This window comes from Octopus bimaculoides, chromosome 20, assembly GCF_046866305.1.
Source record: "Octopus bimaculoides isolate indiv1 chromosome 20, ASM4686630v1, whole genome shotgun sequence".
NCBI classification, from domain to species: domain Eukaryota; kingdom Metazoa; phylum Mollusca; class Cephalopoda; order Octopoda; family Octopodidae; genus Octopus; species Octopus bimaculoides.
In genome coordinates, this window is record NC_142947.1 from 30864135 (window position 1) to 30889134 (window position 25000).

The window sequence follows — 25000 nt, forward strand, 5'->3', positions numbered from 1 at the left end:
GTATTAATATTACAGAAAAGAGCAAAAGATCAGTTCCTTACGGCCGTTTCTGTAATATTTATACATGTGTGTGTAACACACAGTTACTACATGTGTATGTTTTTTTCTAATACTTTCTAATGCTTTGGAATAAATAGACAGACTGGAATGTCTACCGGATGATGTATGTTGTTTTGTATCCTCTCCATTTTCTTATTTACCGTATATATACACACACACACACACACACACACACACACACACACACACACACACACACACACACACACACACACACACACACACACATATATATATATATATATATATATATATTACGGAGATGTACTTGCATAGCAAGTGACCTGGACTGAGGTCGTGTGCTGGAACAAAAACAATTGCAGCGTGGAAGGCGTTTATAAGCCATTTAAAAACTCACAAAAACCGTTAGGTTAACTTCAGCAATTAAATTTAATTTGCCAAAATACTTTCGTCGCTTTGAGACCGCGAACTGTTCACTGACAAAATTCCGTGCTGCATCTGAGAAAGTAACAGTTAGTTCATGATATATATATGTACGTTTGTATGTATGTATGTATGTATGTATGTATGTATGTATGTATGTATGTATGTATGTATGTATGTATGTACGTATGTATATGTGCATGTATGTATGTATGTACGTATGTACGTATGTATGTGTGTATGTATGTATGTATGTATGTATGTATGTATGTATGTGTGTGTAAATGTATGTGCGTATGTATATGTGTACATCCGTACGCATGTGTGCATGTCTATACGCATGTATGTATGTATATATGTATGTATGTATGTACGTATGTACTTATGTATGTACGTGAGTAGTTAGGTGTGTAGACGTGTCTGTGTGTGTGTACACACAGACATATCTACACACCTAAATTCTCACGTGCATACATAAGTACATACGTACATACATACATGCGTATAGACATGCACACATGCACACACATGTACACATATGTAAACACACATACATGTACACACACATACATACATACAAACGTACGTACGTACCTACCTACCTATTTACTTACCTACCTACCTACCTACCTACCTACCTACCTACCTACCTATCTACCTACCTACCTACCTACCTACATACATACATACATCATGAACTAACTGTTACTTTCTCAGATGCTTCACGGAATTTTGTCAGTGAACAGGTCGCGGTCTCAAAGCGACGAAAATATTTTGACAAATTAAATTTAAATATTGAAGTTTTTAAATGGTTTATAAACACCTTCCACGCTGCAATTACATACATACATACATACATACATACTTACATACATACATATATATATACATATATATATATATATTTCAAAATATAGCCACGAAACGTGCGTCGTCATTTTATACCATTTGCCATTTACTAGCTATTCTTTTATGTACTTTATTGATTTTTAGAATAAGGTTTTTATGGTATATTTATTTTCTGGAGGGTATGAATTACATTCTTCACTATTGAATTATTTAATTGTGGCTTTTCTCTAAATTACACACACACACACACACACACACACACACACACACACACACACACACACACACACACACACACACACACACACACAATATCAGTCATCTTTCTTTCTGATTCAGCTGCAGGAATCAGACGCATTCTTGCCTGTCTCCTGTCCATGCTTGTTCTTTTGTGTTCGCCACCTCACCTCATTTAGGCTTAGCAACCTTTCTTGTTTGTTTTCACTGTCCTGTTTCTGTCACCAATTTTACCCTCCGCAAAATCCCAAATTTTATTTCACTTGCTTTGCGGGAGCAAGTGTTTTATTGAAGGTATATCTTGTCGTGAATTGGTCGAAATACGGATTAGAAAAACATCCGACAACTGATGAAGTGTCGTTCTTTGTGTTGCTTGTCTTGTTTCCCATTTGTTTCTTTCCTTGTTCGCAAAAAAAGTTCATATTTCATGTATTCGTATTTCGTATTTCATGTTGTTTACGTTCTTAGACGTCCTGTGCCCACATGTGCAAATGTATATACATATATATGTATGTATGTACATATATGTGTGCACATATGCATATATATATATATATATATATATATATATATATATATATATATATATATATATATTACATGGAAAAATGCGAGTAATATATATATATATATATATATATATATATATTACATGGAAAAATGCGAGTAAGAGAAATAATATTCTTAAGATTATAAACCTGAAAAATTACAGGACAAGTTATTACACTTGGAAAAGTTCAGGATAACTTATTACACCTGGTAAAGTACGGAACAAGAGAATTTTTACTTAAAATATTGCAGGTAAGGATAAAATTTCAAATAAAATATTTATTACTTGTTACTTCTATTAAAAATTAAAAAATAACTCCATTAAAATATTTTTTGCACTTTAAAAAAATAATTTTTTTGATTATTAATAAATAATCAGCTATATTAATTAATAATTAGCAATATAGCTTTAGCTATATTGCTACTTCTGGCTCTAATTTTTAAAGCATTCTAGTGTGTCAATATTTTAACAAAATGATGGTACCTTTTTTTTAAATTATAATGTTACTTTGTAAATTAAAATCAAATAATTTTTAATATTCAAATTTTATCCTTGGCTGCAATATTTTAAGTAAACATTTCCTTGTTCTGTACTATACCAGATGTAATAAATTGACTTGAACTTTTCCAAGTGTAATAACTTGTCCTGTAATTTTCCAGGTTTATGATCTTAAGAATACTTTATATTTTGCTCGCATTTTTTCATGTAATCAATGTTTTTCTCAGGCTATGCTTTTAAGCTAATTAATAATGTGTCAAATGTGTCAATTAGTGGTGTCGTTGATAATTTTTTCGTTACCTCAATGATGCCAGTGACATATATTAAAAGTCCCCTTATAGAATTGTATTCATAAAATAGTATAGAACTATATTATCACTCTCAAATTTGAGAAACAAACACTCATAACTGTTTTCTTTTAAAACTTCATTGCATGAGATTGATACCATGAAATTCCCCAAATTGAGCTCTATCAATTAAGCTTAATTAAAATATTGCTTGTTTTTAAAATAAGAAAATTAATTATATTTAAATCCAATTTTTCGCCTTATTTTTTTTCATGATATTTTACCTCACAGCTTTTTTGATACAAGTTTTTGTTGAATGGGAACAAAACTATGAAATTCTTCACGCTTTCTTCTATCATTGAAGCTCAGATAAATATATTTTGCTTTTAAAATAAAAAAAATAAGTTGTTTAGATCTAAACTTGATTGGTGGCGTTACTTACTCTCCAATAATGTCGCTACAAATTTTGATATAAACTTTTTTCTACTGGATCAAATCTCAATTTGTTTATGCCAAAATATAGCTAGGGACCAGTCCTTTTCAAAAGTGTTAACAGTTTTCGGTTTGGTTAGGAACCGAATTAGCAACAAGCTCTGAAAAATGCTGCATGTAAGTAAATTGCGGCCTTAAGAATATTATTCAACTACTTCTGTAGTTGAATGATATTCTTTTATTCTTTTATTCTTTTACAAGTTTCAGTCATTTGACTGCGGCCATGCTGGAGCACCACCTTAAAGGGATTTTTATCGAAGATATCGACCCCCAGGTCTTATTCCTTGTAAGTCTCGTACTTATTCTATCAGCCTCTTTTGTAGAACCGCTAAGTTACGGCCCGAGTATTAATTCATTAGAAACTAGTATTGAAGATATTTTCTCCTTGAAATTCTTTAATCATAAAGTAATCTTAAAATTTTGTAGAAAACGAAATGTCGAGAGGTAAAATATTTACGGAAATAAAATCATTGTTATAATGTTCAGAAACTGGAGTTTCCACAGGAAATGCTTATGTTGAAATATTGAAACAGTAATACATGCAGTAACAAATAATACTGATAGTCATGGTGGCCTCAGTTTATCTGAACCCATCATAGTATTGATAGTTTTGAATATATCTGTGATTCGGAATACTCGTTGTTTTTACTTTTACCATCAGCGATATAAAAATGGAGATTATGATAGATTCCAAAACTTGAGCAAAATACATAAAATTGATCATTAGCAAAGTAGTATTCTTGAAGATGCTGTCCAATATCTGTTGTTTAGAGTTGAGATTTATAGATCGACGTAGCAAAACTTAAGTATTCTGGAAACTGAAGTCTCCTTAGTCAAAAGAGTATAACTGTTGGTGTGACTGGATTTTAGTTCTAATTGCATTCTCGCATTTGATGCACACGATGCAAGTAGCAGCCTCAATAACACGCGTCTCAAGCTTCTTAATAACTTATTTTGTATCGTTGTATAAGGCCGCAATTTACTCACACGCAGCATCTTTCAGAGCTTGTCGCTAATTCAGATCTTAACCGAACTGAAAACTGTTGACACTGTGTTTATCTAAATTTCGTTGCCGCACTAATGGTGACACGGTGTCATGCATACTGGAACCTGAAGATTCTAATGTACTTTAGAATTCTGAAGAATTGTGAAATATTTCATCTCGACCCTCAAGAGTGCCTATTGATTAGTAGATAAGATTATTTCTTGAAAACTACTTCAACAGATGCCAGTTGCTGTTGGTTCGAACATGCTTTTTGCACAGTCACCTTTCTGTTAATGCTGTTGCAGGTTGAACAACATCTTTGTTATTAGTTCCTCTCCTGTTTGCCATAACCATTGCATTTCTAAGAGCTGGACTTATGGTAATATTACTGCTGGAAGGAATTTATCTCTCTGCAAATTGCAACGACATTCTCGGCAAAAAAACTAAGTAGATGATCTTCAAAAATATTTTACTCAAATGTTCGCAGACAGTTTGAAGATGTTAACTTTTGTCCAAAGCGATTATAATTTAAAGCATGCCCGGATTTCATCAGCTTTAAATAAGCAAGGACACTGGTCCTGACAATGACCATTTAAGTGTTGCATTCTTGAACTTGCACCTATTCTCACCATGTTTTTTAATCGAAGAATTTGCCTTTCTTTGGAATGAAACACACTGAGGAGCGCTTCCAAATGTCAGAGTATATCCACGTAGATATGTATGTATGTATGTATGTATGTATGTATGTATGTATGTATGTATGTATATATGTATGTATGTATGTATGCATGCATGTATGTACGTATGTACTTATGTATGTACGTGAGTATTTAGGTAAGTGTGTAGACGTGTCTGTGTGTGTGTACACACACACTGACACGTCTACACACCTAAATACTCACGTAGATACATAAGTACATACGTACATACATACATGCATACATACATACGTACATGCGTATAGGCATGCACACATGCATACGCATGTACACACATGCATACACACATACATGTACACAAACATACATACATACGTACATACATACATACATACATACATACATGCATACATACATACATACATACATACATACATACATACATACATATCATGAACTAACTGTTACTTTCTCAAATGCAGCACAGAATTTTGTCAGTGAACAGGTCGCGGTCTCAAAGCGATGAAAATATTTTGACAAATTAAATTTTAATGTTGAAGTGAACCTAACGGTTTGTGTATGCTTTTAAATGGCTTATAAACACCTTCCACGCTGCAATCACACACACACACACACACACACACACACACACACACACACACACACACACACACACACATCTATAATCGGTCATCTTTCTTTCTGATTCAGCTGCAGGAATCAGACGCATTCTTGCCTGTCTCCTGTTCATGCTTGTTCCTTCGCGTTCGCCACCTCACCTCGTTTAAGCTTAGCAACCCTTCTTGTTTGTTTTCACTGTCCTGTTTTTGTTACCAGTTTTGACCCTCCGCAAAATCCCAAATTTTATTTTATTTGCTTTGCGGGAGCAACTGTTTTATTGAAGGTGTATCTTGTCGTGAATTGCTCGAAATACGGATTAGAAAAAACATCCGACAACTGATAGTATTCTTAAGATAATAAACCTGGAAAATTACAGGACAAGTTATTACATACATACATAATACATACATACATACATACATACACACATACATACATATCTACGTGGATATACTCTGACATTTGGAAGCACTCCTCAGTGTGTTCCATTCCCAAGAAAGGCAAATTCTTCGACCCAACCAACTATCACCATGTTTCTCTCACTTCTGCCATTCCTAAGGGGATGGAGACAACCATTAACAAAGGCATTCTTCACCATCTTGTCAATGACAAGTATGGTTTGTACAGATTTGGAAATCTACTCTCTTAAGGCGATCACCAGCGGGCTGTCGATTTAGGGAAGTTCGGTGACAGTAATGTTGTTGTTCTAGACATCTGCAAAGTCTATATGCAAAACTTCTGTCAAAGCTATGTGCAAAATTTCTCACTCCATCCATCTCTTATCTCTTGGATTGGAGGCTCCTTTTAGTTCGTACCTATTCAAAGTTCCTGTATATAAAGACAAAGTGTTTACATCTGTGTATATCATGATGTTGGCTAAAATGCTTTTTTATTTCAATACTATACTCTGGTACAGTATCGTATTGATATAAAATCCTATTAATATACCAGTTCGTTATTAATTTTTCTTTTATTATCTTTACAAATAAAAACTGTAATCTAAATGTTTAGCAAATGAACAATTGGTCTAATTGTTCACTATCTTTTTTTAATTTTTTTTGTTTTCCTTGTTTCAGTCATTAAATTGCGGCCATGCTGTGGCACCGCCTTGAAGAATTTTAGTTGAATGAATCGACCTCAGTATTTAATATATATTTTTGTAAAGCCTGGTACTTATTTTATCGGGCTCTTTTGCAGAACTGCTAAATTAGGGGTAGCTAAACACACCAACACCGGTTGTCAAGCGGTGGTAGGGGACAAACGCATATGCGAAGACACACACACACACACACAAGCACACACACACGACGGACTTCTTTCTGTTTCCGACTATCAAATTCACTCACAAGGCTTTGGTCAGCCTGCAGCTATGTTAGAAAACACTTCCTCAAGGTACCACGCAGTGGAACTGAACCAGCAACCATGTGGCTGAGAAGCAAACTTCTGACTACACTGCCACGCCTTCACCTATGTTCATATAAAGAGAATATCGTTGATTAATTTGAGTATAATCTCGGTTAGGATTATTCGTTTCAAGAGAAGACAAACAATACTCTTTACATAATTATTTTAATAATGGTTACTAAATATGGAGGCGAGCTGGGAGGAACGTTAGCACGTCGGGCGAAATGCTTAGCGGTATTTCGTCTGCCTTTACGTTCTGGGTTCAAATTCCGCGGAGGTCGACTTTGTCTTTCATTCTTTCGGGGTCGATAAATTAAGTACCAGTTGCGTACTGGGGTCGATCTAATCGACTGGCCCCCTTCCCCCCAAAATTTCAGGCCTTGTGCCTACAGTAGAAAAGAATAATGGTTACTAAATGAATTGCTGAGAGGATTCGTCAAGCCAAGTTAGGATTCTTCAAGCCGAGCGAACCTGCAGAAGACCTAGGGGTAAACCAAGAACGAGATGGTTGGGTAATATCCGCAGAGTTAATCGGCCACGCTTTAAACTTCAGCCAGAAAGTGCAATGATGGTTTCTTCTGGTAGGACCCAATGGAAGAGATGCCTGAGAGCTCTACTCTCAAGACCCTCCCAGGAATAATGGACGGAGGAAATGGTTGGAGGGATGAATATAGAAGTGGATAAATAACTGTTAACTCTGTACTCTGATACTTTATTTACCGACCTCGAAAAGTAGTTAACCACTGCAGTATTTGAACTTATCGATTAGAAAGGCAGAACAAATATCGCAAGCCATTCTGTCCGTCACTCTAACGACTCTGCCGTTTCTCCGCTTAGCCACCGTATGTTCTCACGACGTTTAAATTGATTGTTTATTAAATACTGTTTGCAAGTCAACTTTGTTAGCGCAATAAGCTGCAATGTTTGTTCCTTAACACAGTATGTTTATAACGTCAACAAAGCAAATTGTAAAAGGAATTGATCACTAAACAAGCACAATAACTATGATAATTAATTTACTAATAACTTGTTATAACTAGATTCAGATCGTGCTTTAATTACTCAACAAAGCTTTCCTTAATTGCTCACACAGAGACTACATCAGAGCGAATCGAATAATTAATAATAATAATAGTAATAATAATAATGATGATGATTTTGATGATGATGATGATGATGATGATGATAATGATGAAGATGATGACGATGGTGATTATGACGAGGAAGATGATGATGATGATGATTAATAATCTGTTTAATTAATACCCAACTAACACATTAACAGAAGCTGTTGTAATTAGTGTGCTTCAATGAGAGGAGCAATTAACAAGAAAACGGCTGAAATGGTCTACATTATTTTCTCTATCAGGCCCAATAGAACCGTTTACAGAATGATAATCACCGTCGCCACCACCATCTCCTTTTAGGAGGTGGTGGTGGTGGTAGCAGTGATTAACATTCTATAAACGGCGGCCTTTTAAACACTACACACTCACATACAACGATGCGTACCTCAAAGATCTTTGAACTGCTTGGCCATCAGTTCGGCCTTGATGTTGCAGGCAGTGCGGTTGGCGTCTTTCATAGTAATCCATGGGGTAACAATCGAGGGAATTTAGGGGGCCAGAAATTGGGGGTGACGAAGTCGAAGAAATTCACCGACGACTACATCTGATTCTTTCCGGAGATATGACACGGAGCCGAATCCTGTAGTCACACACGTGACCTTCCAGCAGCAACCCTCTCCAGCCAATGTTTGACATCAGTCTCCAACAGCTTCACATAGTCGTCTGAATTGAGCCTAAAGCCCTGTTCGAAATTGTGGAGTGATTTGACGCCACCTTCAGTGGATCCACAACCAAAGACCATCACAGTTTGGGAGAACATGGTTTAAACGATACGTTGGACATCGCATGAGTTGTAGAAAAGCCACCTGTTGTTTTGGATGCTGTGCACTGGTCCTGGCAGAAGTTCTTTTCATCTGAGAAGAACCAGTTCTTCCTCACCTCAACAGGATGGATGCCTTAGTTTGTCCAGGAGTTTCTTTGCCTTTGCCAAGCGGTTCTCCTTGACCTTGACCTTGGCTCTCGGAATATTCCCTTGTGCATCTTGTACGAGTTGTAGTGAAGGTTCTCATTCAAGGCCAGTTTCATGGTGGTGACTCCAGCACCCATCTCTCTTTCCAAAGCCTAGATTCACTTCCTTGGATTTTCCATTACTTTGTCCTGTAGTTATTGGATGAATTCCGACGTACGAATGCAGTCAGGGGTCCTGCTATGTCTCTTCTTACAGCCCTTACAGTATTTCCAGAGCACAGAAAAACAGTCATGATGTCGGCACTTTGACACCCGGCATGAATCATCATGACACAGGTACCTATTTTCCAATATTCACTTAATTGTTTTGTCAACTACAACTTTAATCTTTATGCATTCCAACGCCGTTGGCCGTTCACCAATACATCAGGCTGTTCCTGAAAAAGGGAGATATAAAAATCGTCAAATTTAGCCTGAACACTCTGTATGTATACACACACATTCATGCACACAAACACACACGCCTCACCCACACGTACAGAGAAAGGTATACATGTTTTTGTATGTGCTGTGTTATGTTGTAACTTAACAAGCTGTCTGTATCTAGCTTCGTAACTGTTTTATTTCCATGAAGTTTAGTGCAGCATAACTATATAAATAAATAAATGACTATATAAATAAATAAATAAATAAATAAATAAATAAATGAATAAATAAATTTGCTTATTAACTTAGTTGTGTATAATTTCTAGTCTATCGTATTTCTTTCCTTAGATCTACAATCAGCTGACTTAAGTGTGACTTATCTCCCCTATATCACCTTGTTCCAGTCAAGGGATCGATATTAATTTCAAATTTTGGCACAAGGCCGGCAATTTTGGGGAAGGGGCTAAGTCGATTACATCAACCCACAGTGACGAACTGGTACTTATTTTATCGATCCTCGAAAGGATGAAAAGTAAAGTCGACCTCGGCGGAATTTGAACTCAGAACGTAAAGGCGGACGAAATGCCGCTAAGCATTTTGTCCAGCATATTAACGGTTCTGCCAGTTCGCAGCTTTATCTCAAGGAATCGATATTACAAAGATTTAGGCGGCAGGCTGGCTTAATCGTTACCGCGCTGGGCAAAATGCTTAGCGGCGTTTCTCTCGGCTCTGCGTTCAAATGTCGCCGAGGTCGACTTTGTCTTTTAACCTTTCGGGGTTGACAAAATAAACCACCAGTTGTGCACTGAGGTCAATACAATCGGCTCCTCCTCTCATAATTCCTCTACTCGTTCTAAAACTGGAAAGGTTATTACATACATATTTATCTTTGGTTTTTCTGCCTCTGGTTAGCTTTTATTTCAATATTTTCATTTGGGAATGTTGGTCATGTAACGGTTAATCGTGCCAGCGTTGTTTTGCTTGTTCCAATCCTTTCTCGTTTGCTTTTCATTTGATTATTTTTGCAGCTTGGGTTGGTGAAGTTACTGTCATCCTAAAGTCCATATTCTCTTAACCGGGTTCGTTTTATCTCTCTGCTCTAGTGCCTTCTCCATTTACACTCCCGGATTCATGTTTGTATTTTAATATTTCATCCTCTTGTATTATTGTGTATATATATATATATATATATATATATATATATATATATATATATATAGATATATATATATATATACACCACACACATACTTACATACATACACATATACATGCACACACATATACATATATATATATATATATATATATATATATATATATATATATAGATATATATATATATATACACCACACACATACTTACATACATACACATATACATGCACACACATATACATATATATATATATATATATATATATATATATATATATATATATATATATATATATATATATATCTATATATTCACATACATACGTATACATACATACAGACGTACATACATACATAATACATACATATATATTAATATATGTGTATACACATACTTGTGCGTGTGTGTGTGTGTGTGTGTGTGTGTGCGTGCGTGTCTTTGTGTCTGTGTTTGTCCCCCATCACCACTTGACAACCGGTGTTGGTGTGTTTACGTCTCCGTAACTTAGCGGCTCGGCAAAAGAGCCTGACAGAATAAATACCAAGCTTTACAAAAAAAATATCAAGTACTGTGGTCGATTCAAGCATGGTCACAATTTAATGATTGAAATAACCCAAAAATAAAAGATAATATATATATATACTCTCTTTTACCCTTTTACTTGTTTCAGTCATTTGACTGCGGCTATGCTGGAGCACCGTCTTCGGTCGAGAAAATCGACCACAAGACTTCTATCGATCTCTTTTGCCGAACCGCTAAGTTACCGGGACGTACACACACCAGCTTCGGTTGTCAAGCGATGTTAGGGGGACAAACACAGACACACAAACACATACACTCACATACATATATATACATATATACGACAGGCTTCTTTCAGTTTCCGTCGACCAAATCCACTCACAAGGCTTTGGTCGGATCGAGGCTATAGTAGAAGACACTTGCCCAAGGTGCTACGCAGTGGGAATGAACACGGAGCCATGTGGTTGGTAAGCAAGCTACTTACCACACAGCCACTCCTGCGCCTGTATATATATATATATATATATATATATTAGCGCGTGGGTACACGCACACACATAAATGGAAGTCGACTCGTAACCGAGTAAGACTGCTTCTTAGAGCCATTTCATTCTAAGAAACATCTCAAGTTTGGTTTTCTCGTCGCTGGATGACGTCTCACATGATTCTTAAGGCCTGCAAGGTGTACAAATACATGGGTACGTTCTAGCATGGTCTTTCTTAAGAAGGTTCTTTTTCTTTTATGTTATCTCCTTATTAATTCTCCATATTTAGTTAATAAGAATAACATTTCGCTGCTGACGTTTCCAGAAAGCCTTGAAACGTCAAAGACCGCTGGATTTAGCAATGTTATTGTCACTAACTAAACTAAAAAAAAAAATTAATAAGAAACTGTGAAAGACTCCCATTAAGAAAGATTGAGCTGGAATACTGTCAAGCTTTTAATATATTATTTTCTGAAAGGCAACTTTTCCCTTTCTACGCCCATATAATACGCACACAAACATACGTATGAAGACAAGTCTTTTTTATGAAGTTGCTCAAATACAAATTTAGTAGCAGCTTGTAATGTATGGGCTAAAGACACCTTAGACAGAAAAAAGGTGGACAATGTCATACATGGGATTCGAATCTCGCATTTGTTACATGTAGTGATATTACTACACCCGCCTGACGGTTTTAGCTGTGATTTAGAAGTGTATTTGTTGTAAATGTTACTTTGAAGCTTTCATAAATTTGAATATAAGTATTTTTATGAAGACGCTCAAATGCATATATACATTCATATACTTATACTTATACTTATACATACATACATACATAAAAACTATCCAGATGTTTAACATTCAAATATATATGAGCATGTCTACATTTGCAACTATAAGCATGAGAATAATACATAAAACATACAAATATGCACCTACATACATACATACATACATACATACATACATACATACATACATACATACTTACATACATACATACATACATACATACATACTTACATACATACATACATACATACATACATACATACATACTTACATACATACATACATACATACATACTTACATACATACATACATACATACATACATACATACATACATACTTACATACATACATACATACATACATACATACATACTTACATACATACATACATACATACATACATACATACTTACATACATACATACATACATACTTACATACATACATACATACATACATACTTACATACATACATACATACATACATACATACATACATACATACTTACATACATACATACATACATACTTACATACATACATACATACATACATACATACTTACATACATACATACATACATACATACATACTTACATACATACATACATACTTACATACATACATACATACATACTTACATACATACATACATACATACATACATACATACATACATACATACATCACATACATACATACATACATACATACATATATACTTACATACATACATACATACATACATACTTACATACATACATACATATATACTTACATACATATATACTTACATACATACATACATACATACATACTTACATACATACATACATATATACTTACATACATGCATACATACATACATACATACATACATACATACATACTTACATACATACATACATACTTACATACATACATATATACTTACATACATACATACATGCATACATACTTACATACATACATACATACATACATACATACATACATACTTACATACATACATACATACTTACATACATACATGCATACATACTTACGTACGTACATACATACATACGTACTTACAGACATACATACATACATACATACATGGTGGAAAATTCTCATCTAAGCATCTGTCCAGTGTAAAACATAGCAGTCTGGATATTTGTTGTTTGGGACCGACAAGAAAACGTATGTACCGTCATAGAGGTCAGCTATTCTGCTGGTGTGAATATCTCTTAAGAACAGCCGTTTCAAAACCTCCAGCTTCTATATCCAGATGATAAATTTACATTTACACCACTTGGTGGCATTTCGACTGTCTGTCCTCACATTCTGAGTTCAAATTCCGCCGAGGTCGACTTTCCCTTTCGTCTTTTCGGGGTCGATGAATAAGTACCAGTTACCCACTGGAGTCGAGATAATCGACTAGACCACTCCCCTCAAGTTTCAGGCCTTGTACCTATATTATTATTATTATTATTATTATTATTATTATTATTATTATTATTATTATTATCATCATCATCATCATCATCATTGTTAGTATTGTTCATTAGATCCTTTTATTTACTGCTTTCTTTTGAAGGTAGTTTATGTCGTGTTTAAATCGTATTCTCTATTAAAGAAATAGCGGGGGAAGGGTATGTAACTGGATAGAGGTAGATAGAGGGAGGGAGACAGGTGAGAAGAAGAGAGGATGAGATAGAGAGAGAGAAGAAAGAGAAAAGAGAAAAGGAGTAACGAGGAATGAACAGAAAAAGGGTAAGAGAAAAGATGAGAGTAAAAGGGGGAAAGGGAAAAGGGGAGAAAGATAGAGGTGGGAAAGAGAAAGGAAGAGAAAGAGAGGAAGTGTGTGAGTGTATGTGAGGAAGAGAGAGAGAGAGAGAGGTGGGGAGGAAGAGAGAGGGAGAGAGAGATATATATTTATAAGCAAAAAATATGGAATGTCTGGACAGATACGTAGAATATTGAGGCAACAACAAAACTAGTTAATAAGATAGACAGATAGACAGATAGATAGATAGATAGATAGAGAGATGGAGAGAGAGAGAGAGAGAGAGAGAGAGAGAAGGAAAGGGAAAGAGGGAAAGAGAGAGAAAGGGATGAAAAGCATGACGTAAAAATAAATGAATGTTAGATAGATATGGAGTGAACAACAACAACAGGAGAAACCACAATAAAAATCCACAAAAGAAACAACTGAGACACTAACAAGAACAAAAACAACAACAAAAAAAAAACAGCAGGTTTTCGAAAGACATCATCATCGTCATCATCATCATCGTCATCATCATCATCGTCACCATCATTGTCGTCGTCGTTGTCGTTGTCATCATCAGCAGCAGCAGTATCAGATGAAATTAAAATCTAATTAATTGTTTCTCTAAATTCGTTTTTAGTTGGGAAATTAGTGGAATGATCTGGACTGGTCCATTGGGAATTAGCTGGGAGGAAGGGAAGTAGTGGGGGGGGGGATAGGACCGGAGGATGGAGAACGGTAGTGATGGCGATGGTGGTTTTGGTGGTGGTAGACAGTGGCGATGGTTGTTGTTGTTTGTGGTAGGTTGTTAGTTGCGTGTATGTGTATGCGTGCACTTCTGAGATGTGATTGCGATAGTGGCGATGGCGGACGTTTCGCTCTCTCTCTCTTCCACCACCAGCACCACCAGCACCACCAGCACCACCACCACAACCAAACCATACCACCATCATTTTCTCCTCCCTCTCTCTCAAACAATTTTCCTCCTTTTTACTTTCACTTTCTCTTTTACTCCACCTCCAACTCTTCTCGCCCTTCTCCCGTTCTTGTCAATTTCTTTTTCTTTTGATACTGATTGCTGTGTTGTTGTTGTTGTTGTTGTTGCTGTTGTTGTTGTTGTTGTTGTTATTGGTGGTGGTGGTGGTGGTGGAGGTGGGGATGATGTTGGTGAAGATGGTTATAGTAATAGTGGTGATGGTGCTGGTGACCATCACTCACCAGTGTGAGTGATGGTGGTAGTGACAGTGTAACGGATGGTGAGACGACGCCAGTGGAAAAGTAGTAGTAGTAGTAGTAGTAGTAGTAGTAGTAGTAATAGTTGTTGTTTTGTTGTTTTTGTTTAATCTTGTTCCAGTAGAGGTATGATCAAAAACATTTCAATCCGTGACCATCCAGGCATACGTCTAGGAGTACACTATTAAATATGTACAAATCCTTCTTTTTGAAACCCACTGGCGTGTGATTTGAAAGAGACCTTGTTACTATTTCTAGGAGGTAGAATGACTACATAGAGGCCACCCAACTTCATACTGCTTATAGGGGATGGTCGTGGTGCAGATGGTTTTTACTGATGTTATGTAATTCTAGACTATCATCAGTGGAATAGACCTTTGTCAACTAGGTGTTTGCATTGAACCTTTCCGTAACGAACTGATGGTCACGGTCGGACCGATGTTGTCCATTTATAACGATCATGTTCACTTGTTTCTCCAGACATTTTTACAGCCTATTAGAGAAGAGATTACTGTCCCCGCCGAAGCTCAAGTCTCCCTCTATTTCTGAAGAAAAAGGGCACTGAAGGGTTCCTGACGAACGTGTATGGAAATGGTTTTCAGGAACTGGGGATATGCTAAGATTTGTGATCTTGAAATTGGGAAGGACGTGGGTTAGACGCCATTAGATCTCCACCCTGTGAGTTGAAAGTAAAGTAACGCCGTGCCTCTGCAGACGTCCCTATACCCATGAAAGCCCACGACTCACTCATTACATAATCTGATTAATTTTGCGGGAACAAGGGAGGGAGAGAGAAAGAAAGCGAGCGAGCGAGCGAGAGAGAGAGAGAGAGAGAGAGAGAGAGAGAGAGAGAGAGAGAGAGAGAGAGAGAGAGAGAGAGAAAGAGAGATGAGGAAGAGAAAGAAATGAAACGATTCTGATATTTTATTGGTACTTTATTTATCGTCCTCAGAGGTATGAAAGCCAAAGTCGAGCTCAACGGATTTGAACTCAGACCCCAAAGATGCAGAACAAATTACCAGAAGCATTCGCTCTGACACTTCTGCCAATCGCCCATCTGAAGTTGTCGGTTGAAAGACCAGAGCCACGTTATAAACTAGGGTCCCCAATATACTATGTTCCTGATTAGTTGAACACCGCACTGTGCACTACAACGTGCTGTAGTCTGTAGTTTTGTGTACTGTGTAGTTCTGTGCCTTCCAACATGTGGAATTCTCTTGTTTGGTGTGCGATATACCACCACTCCAACATGCCGTAGTATATTGGCTTGTGGTGTTGTGTAGCACTATGCACACCCGCATGCAGCATTCTGCTGCTTGCTGTACGGTGTACTGTGTACTCGGATATGCAGTTGTCAGCTGCTGCTTCTTTGGCAATGTCACACTTTGCACTTTAATATGCATCAGTCTTGTTATTTGTTGCGCACTGTGAAACTGCTAACTCAAACATGTAGCTGTTAACCGTTTAACCATTTTGCTTTCAAATTTTGACACGAGGCCAGCAATTTTTGGGGGAGGGAATAAGTTCATTACATCAACCCCAGTACTCAATTTGGTACTTATTTTATTGACCCCGATAGGATGAAAGGCAAAGTCAACCTCGGTGGAATTTGAACTCAGAACGTAAAGATGGACGAAATTGGTGTGCAGTGCTCGGCGGCTTGCTCCAATATGTAGTAGTCCGTTCTTTGGTGTGCAGCGATGCCCTTTGCACTCCAACGAACACCGGTTTACTTTTTGGTGTGCTGTGTTGCACTATGCACTCCGACATGCAACAGTTTGTGCAGCGGAACAGTTTATACACCTATTTCCCCCATTGTCCAGTTTCTACCTATTCACAGTATTTTGCTCCAGGTCAGCCTAGATTCATCAAACCTACGGTAAGAGCCGTTCCAGCCGTGAGCGTCTTCCTTTCTTTCTAAAACTGTTTAGGATTAAGTTATTTAATTGTTTTTCTCCCTTGTTTGCGGCGATAGAGTTTGATTTGAAGGAGATTTAGGAGCTATTTTTACACGTTGAGCAACTATGTAATTGCTCCCAATTGTCTTGTAATTGGTTTCGAATTTTGGTACAAGGCCAGTATTTTTAGTGGAGGGGTAAGTCAATTACATCGACCTCAATGTTTAACTGGTACTTATTTTATCGACCTCGAAAAGATGAAAGGCAAAGTCGACCTCAGTGGAATTTGAACTCAGAACGTAAAGACGGACGCCGTTGGTTTGTAATTGTCAGTGAATTTACCTTTCGTGTGGGCGTAGTAGTAGTGGTGGTATTATCATCATCATCATCATCATCATCATCATCATCATCATCGTCATCGTCATCGTCATCGTCATCATCATCATCATCATCATCATCAACATCATCATCATCATCATCATCATCATCGTCATCGTCATCGTCATCGTCATCGTCATTATTATTATTATTATTATTATTATTAGTAGTAGTAGTAGTTGGTAATGTTGAGTGTAAACTTTGATTGCATTTGATGTTCTTAAGAGTTACTGGTATGAAAGTCGACGAGTTAGGGCTTCCCTATGTGATGACTGGATCCAGCAAACTTTGCGGAAGAAACCTTTTATGGATCAATGAAGAGAAAGGCCGCTACAACAATGCATGATGAAGCGAGCAAGATATCCTGGTCATCCACTGGGCTGAACATAGTAACGGACGAGAAAGTAAGGTTGATTGTGCGCAATTTATCTTCACTTTAAATCAATGGCCCTCAACCGGTTCCATATGGCTCTTGTGGGGTGGTGGTGGTGGTGGTGGTTGTGGTGGTGGTGGTGGTAGTGGTGTCTATATAAGATTTTGTTGTTAAAATTTATGTCCAATAAACTGCTTGTATTTCTACAATACACACACTATTTAAACAGTTTTTTCAAATACAATTCCTAATAATGTTAAATCATAAAAATATTATAGGAGTTTTTAGATATCGAATGGCAACGAGAGATCCCTTCTATTGAATAAAATAGGAATCATGGATGGGAACCACTGCAGAGTTACTGCGTAAGTCATCAGTTAGCCATCTTTCATCCATGAAGACTAGATCGTCCACGTCGTTCTGACGAACGAACATGTGAGTATGTACATATGCAACGTGGTAACATGTTTACACTGCAGTGTTATATTTTTACTACAGGATTTTAATTTTTACTATTGTGTTTATGTTCGTACTGCGTTGTCTCTTTGTTCTGCAGTGCTATGTTTGCACTACAGTATCATGCCTCTGCTCCAGTGTCTATGTTTTGTCTATGTTGCTTCTGTTTTGTCTATGTTGGTAATTGTTGGGGTTTGTTGAGTTCTCGAAACTTAATTTTATTTCTTGTTCTAGGCTGTTTTTTTTAAAACCGTATTTGTGAAAGTATTTTTGAGTTATTTTCTGATGTGTTCCTTGTGTTATTTTCTGATGTGTTCCTTGAGGTGATCGAAGCATTGTTGGTATTTTTCAGATATAGCTGCGGAAGGAGAAAGGAATGTCACGAGTGATAGCTATTGCGATAGCTACACCAGTAAGAGAGGTGATCAGCTATTGTACTTACCACGAGATCTTCACTTAAAAAAATAATCAACTCAAAATGAATAACAAATAAAACATAATGAATCAAAGAAAACACCAATCCGACTAAGCAGCCTGCTCGTGAAATTAACGTGCAAGTGGCTGGGCACCACACAGTCACGCGTACCCTTAAACGTAGTCCTCAGAGAGATTCAGCGTGACACACGATATAACAAGGCTACGACTCATTTTTGCCAGCTGAGTGGACTGGAGTAACATGAAATAAAGTGTCTTGCTCAAGGACACAACGCGCCACTGGGAACCGAACTTAAGACCTTATGACCGTGAGCCGCATACCCTAACCACTATGTCACGCGCCTTCACTCATTGGCTCATAATGTATTTCGGACTACATCAGACAGCAAAGTGCATGACCCGAAGGAGATTTAGTTGCTATTTTTAGTTGATTTAGTGACTGCACATAGCTTCTATTTTTGAGTTGTTGTGTTACTGATGTGGAGCCTCATATCGGCCACTGAGTGGACCTAGGGTTAAAAATATTCCAATCATGACTGTCCCGTCTTTTATGTTCAGTTATACAATCCGAGACTACATGGATCCAACGTCTCAGATGCTTTTAAGGTGATTAAAAGGGAATTTGGTTAGTATTTTTAGCATTTCGGGTGACCACATTCAAGTTCCCTTGTTAATGGTGATGGCGTGGTGTGTTGTCATTGGTGGTGTGGTGCTGGATTTGATTCCGGAGCAGATTGTGTGTGGTATTGATGTTCTGGCTGTTGTTGTTGATGGTGGTTGCGTTAGAGTGAGGAATGCTTTAGTCAAATATGGATTGTTTACTGTGACAGTTGCTGTTGTTGTTGATGTTGTGGCTGCTGCTGCTGCTGCCGATGATGATGATGATGATGATGACGATGGCGAAGTTGACAATGATGAGAATGATGATGATGATGAGAATGATGATGATGATGAGAATGATGATGATGATGACGACGACGATATTGATGATGACGTTGGCGACGATTTTCTAATTGTTCATACCGATTGTTGTTGTCGTTATTGTTGTTGTTGTTTTTGCAGTTGACGGCATCGTGATTGTCAGTGATGGGAGTGGTGCGGTGCAGCTGCGGTGAAGTTGGAGATGGGGGTTCAAGTAGAGGTGGGGGATACAGTTGAGGTTGAGGAGGTAATGAAAAGGAGAAAAAAAAAATTCCCGGAAAAAAAAAAAAATGGCAGATCTCCTTTATAAATTAATTGGCTCCTTTGTGCTAGGTAAAGATGGCTGCTGTGAAACACACACACACACACACACACACACACACACACACACACACACACACACACACACACACACACATATACATGCACAAAGTTTCTTTCAAATACTCATATACAACCGCTAACAATACACAGTCACGCATTCGTATACGCACATACACACATAAACATAAATACATATATATATGCGCGCGTGTGTGTGTATATAGACACACATACATACATACATATATATGCATACATATATATATATATATATATATATATATATATATATATATATATATATATATATATATACAGTCACAAACACACACACAGCAACACACATATCCGTATGCATACATGTGTGTGCATGTATATGTATATATATATATGAATACACACACTAACACTAACACACACACACACACACACATATATATATATGTAAATATGCGGATACACAAAGCTAAACAAGAGACAAGAAACTCGTCAAATAAAGACGCAAGAGATAAAACAAAACGACGCCAAGAAACAAAACAATTGTTAATGAAGTTGTGAAGAAGTAGTAGCGGTAGTAGTAGCAGCAGCAGTAGAAAGATGAGGAGGAGGAGGAGGAGCAAATAGGAGATACAGAATAATGAGGAGGTGTAGGAGATGGAGACGGAGGAGGACGACTCATCAAGTTTGAACGTTTGATGCCATTGACAGTGGCATGAGGAAGAATGAAAGAGAATCAAGTGCAGAAACTTCAGTGAGATAGGCGATCCCCAAGCGGAATGGTTGGTTGTACCGTGAGGCCCAGCCCACCTCACCGTTTGCTGATAACTACCTCACCACCACCACCACCACCACCACCACCACCACCACGACAACAACAATAACCATTAGCATAACCATAACCACAACCGACATTACCGCTAATATAACCATCAGCGTCTCTAATATCACCACTATTACATATTATCACAACCGCAACCACTACCCTCACCACAACCAGCAGCAGTAGCAACAGCAGCAGTAGCAACAGCAGCAGCAGCACAACCAGCAACAGCAGCAGCATCACAACCAGCACCACTTCCACCACCACCACCACCACCACGACCAATACCATCACAACCACTACTATTACTGTTACTATTACAACCTATTATTACAACTACCATCACCATCACTACTATTATATTACTATTGCAATCTGTTATTACAGCTAGCACGACCGCCACCGCCGCCATTATCACCACAATGAAAAATGATGAGACAACGAGGTGACATTACCCTTCTTTCGATCTTCCAGAATTAGCAGTCAATTTACCTCAATTAACTCCTTATTTTCCAAAGAGGGAACGGACATATTAGTTGTCGTAGTCCGAGATACTCTTAAAGCAATAGGCTAGTCGTGGCTGGAACTGAAAACTGAAAACCCCAAAACCATCAAACATCATGAATATGTCATCATTAATAATTATATCACCTCTCCCGTTGTTGCGGGTCAACCGTGATTAGCTGAAAAGACGTTCCAGCCATGACTATCATAGCATTTTGTGGTAGGTTTCAAGGACTTAATATGGGCGGTAACCAGCGCTGGATTAACAATTAAGGAAAATATGCACGTGCTTAGAGCATCAACAGACGTGGGGAGTACCCATAGAAATGGTGAATGGTTTACGGCACAAAAGAAATCACTTTGAACTTGCTAAAATAATACTCGAAGTGGCTCATATAATTGGAAATATAGTTTCGAAGTATTCATAGTGAGGATCTGATCAAAGACTTGGCAATTAAAAAAAGTAGAAAACTTTTCAAGTATAAATAGAGTAGAAGTATACAAAAATAAACATTACTTTCCATCTTTTATCTCGCTTTGAGAAATGATAATTATGGCTTATTATTGTTTATATTTTGAATTACATATATATAAAAGCGATAAACGTCACCCTTTTAAAGCCTAGCCAGGTTTATGGGCCCGGTTTCCATGGCGTATGTGTACCACCCAGCTGGACGGGACGCCAGTCCATCAAGAAACAGGAAGAAAGAGTGAGAGAAAGTTGGGGCGAAAGAGTACAACAGGGGTCGCCACCACCCCCTGCCGGAGCCTCGTGGAGCTTAGGTATTTTCGCTCAATAAACACTCTCAATGCCCGGTCTAGGAATCGAAACCGCGATCCTCCGACTGCGAGTCTGCTGCCCTAATCACTGGGCCATTGCGCCTCCCATATACATATATATATATATATATATATATATATATATATATATATATATATATATATATATATATATATATATATATATATATATATATATATATATATATATATATATATATATATATATATATATATATATATATATATATATATATATATATATATATATATATATATATATATATATATATATATATATATACATATATATATATATATATATATATATATATATATATATATATATATATATATATATATATATATATATATATATATATATATATATATATATATATATATATATATATATATACATATACATATATATATATATACATATATATATATATATATATATATATATATATATATATATGTATATATATACATATATATACATATATATATATATATATATATATATATATATATATATATATATATATATATATATATATATATATATACATATACATATATATATATATACATATATATATATATATATATATATATATATATATATATATATATATATATATATATATATATATATATATATATATATATATATATATATATACAGGAACACCAAAATCTTTCAAGTGCTTAGAGCTTCTATTGGTCTTAATCCGACCTCGCCTGTTGTATATGCATATAGTGGCGTACGTACACACTTGTGCTCACCTTATAGTAGGCATGTATCTAAATTTTATACGACTATTACTCTATCTTTTAGTCACTTTCATACTTTCTACCCCTTTTCTTTTTCTCGCTCCCCTTTCTTTCTCACATTTCATGGCCCTCTCTTTCCTTAACTCCCCCTTTTCCCTCCTCGTTTATCTCCCCTGTTCCTTTCCCTTTGTTTCTGATGTTTTTCTAATCCTTCGATCTCGCTGCCTCCTACCCATCTCTCTTCCTTCCACGTGACCGGTGTCCGGCCAGCCATGATCTTTCTTTCTTGGCCTGACTGCCGACTGCCAACACCTCTTATTTCTATCTCCTATCTTCCTGGCTTTAGGCTTTCACTTCATACACGCCAGCTCCTTAGGGGCGTTGTGGGCTCGCAAGACAAATATCAAGAGGGCTTATGGGAATATTAAATTTTTCAGAGGGAACGGGATTTTTCGATCGTAATTAAATAACATGTTTAAGCCTGGTACAACTCTTGTATTTTATCGTTTATCTTCTACTTGTTTCACTCACTGAACTGCGGCCATGCTGGGGCACCGCCTTGAAGGGTTTTGTCGAACGGATCGACCCCAGTACTTACTTTTTTAAAGTCTGCTACTTATTTTATCGGTCTTTTTTGTCGAATCGCTAAGATGCGGGAACGCAAACAAACCAACATCATTTGGCAAGCAGTGACAGAGGACAAATGAAACACAAAGGCACACACGCGCACCCAGACACAGACAGACAAACAGACAGACAGACACACACACACACACACACACACACACACGCGCACACACATGTATACATATATATAGATATGTACGGACGCAGCTGGGTGTTAGTAATTTTGGTCTATAACTGAGGAAGGATTAGGGTTCTTGTGTCTGTGCTTCGTGTACGTTCTGTAGTATTTAATGCATTTCACACACACACACACACACACACACACACACACACACACACACACACACACACACACACACACACACACACACACATATATATGTATAGGCGCAGGAGTGGCTGGTTCTGCGTGGCACCTTGGACAAGTGTCTTCTACTATAGCCCCGGGCCAACCAAATCCTTCTAAGTGAATTTGGTTGACGGAAAATGAAAGAAGCCTGTTGTATATGCATATAGCGGCGTACGTACACACTTGTGCTCACCTTATAGTAGGCATGTATCTAAATTTTATACGACTATTACTCTATCTTTTAGTCACTTTCATACTTTCTACCCCTTTTCTTTTTCTCGCTCCCCTTTCTTTCTCACATTTCATGGCCATCTCTTTCCTTAACTCCCCCTTTTCCCTCCTCGTTTATCTCCCCTGTTCCTTTCCCTTTGTTTCTGATGTTTTTCTAATCCTTCGATCTCGCTGCCTCCTACCCATCTCTCTTCCTTCCACGTGACCGGTGTCCGGCCAGCCATGATCTTTCTTTCTTGGCCTGACTGCCGACTGCCAACACCTCTTATTTCTATCTCCTATCTTCCTGGCTTTAGGCTTTCACTTCATACACGCCAGCTCAATTTGATTCGGTCTCGGTTGAAAGACACCTGTTGTTATAGTCTTGTTGTTAGTATTTCTAATTGTGTACCATGTTCTCCGTTTTTTGTCTTTGTTGCCGTATACATTCGCTAGCTTTCTTACAAAAAAGTCTACTGCTCTTAGATTATATTTTTTTGGGGGCAGCCAGTTCGAACTGTCTCAAGTGTAACTGCCCGAAACAGTAAGGACTTCTGGTATACTTGACTGAAGAAAGAAGGCCACCAATGACCCGTCTTTTTTTGCCTGTCCTTCTGATTGTTGTTTCTCCTGTCCGCCTTTGTATCGTCTATCTGTCCGAATATTTTATTGTCCTCTATTGCGTTTTTGTTCCATTTTTCATATATATAT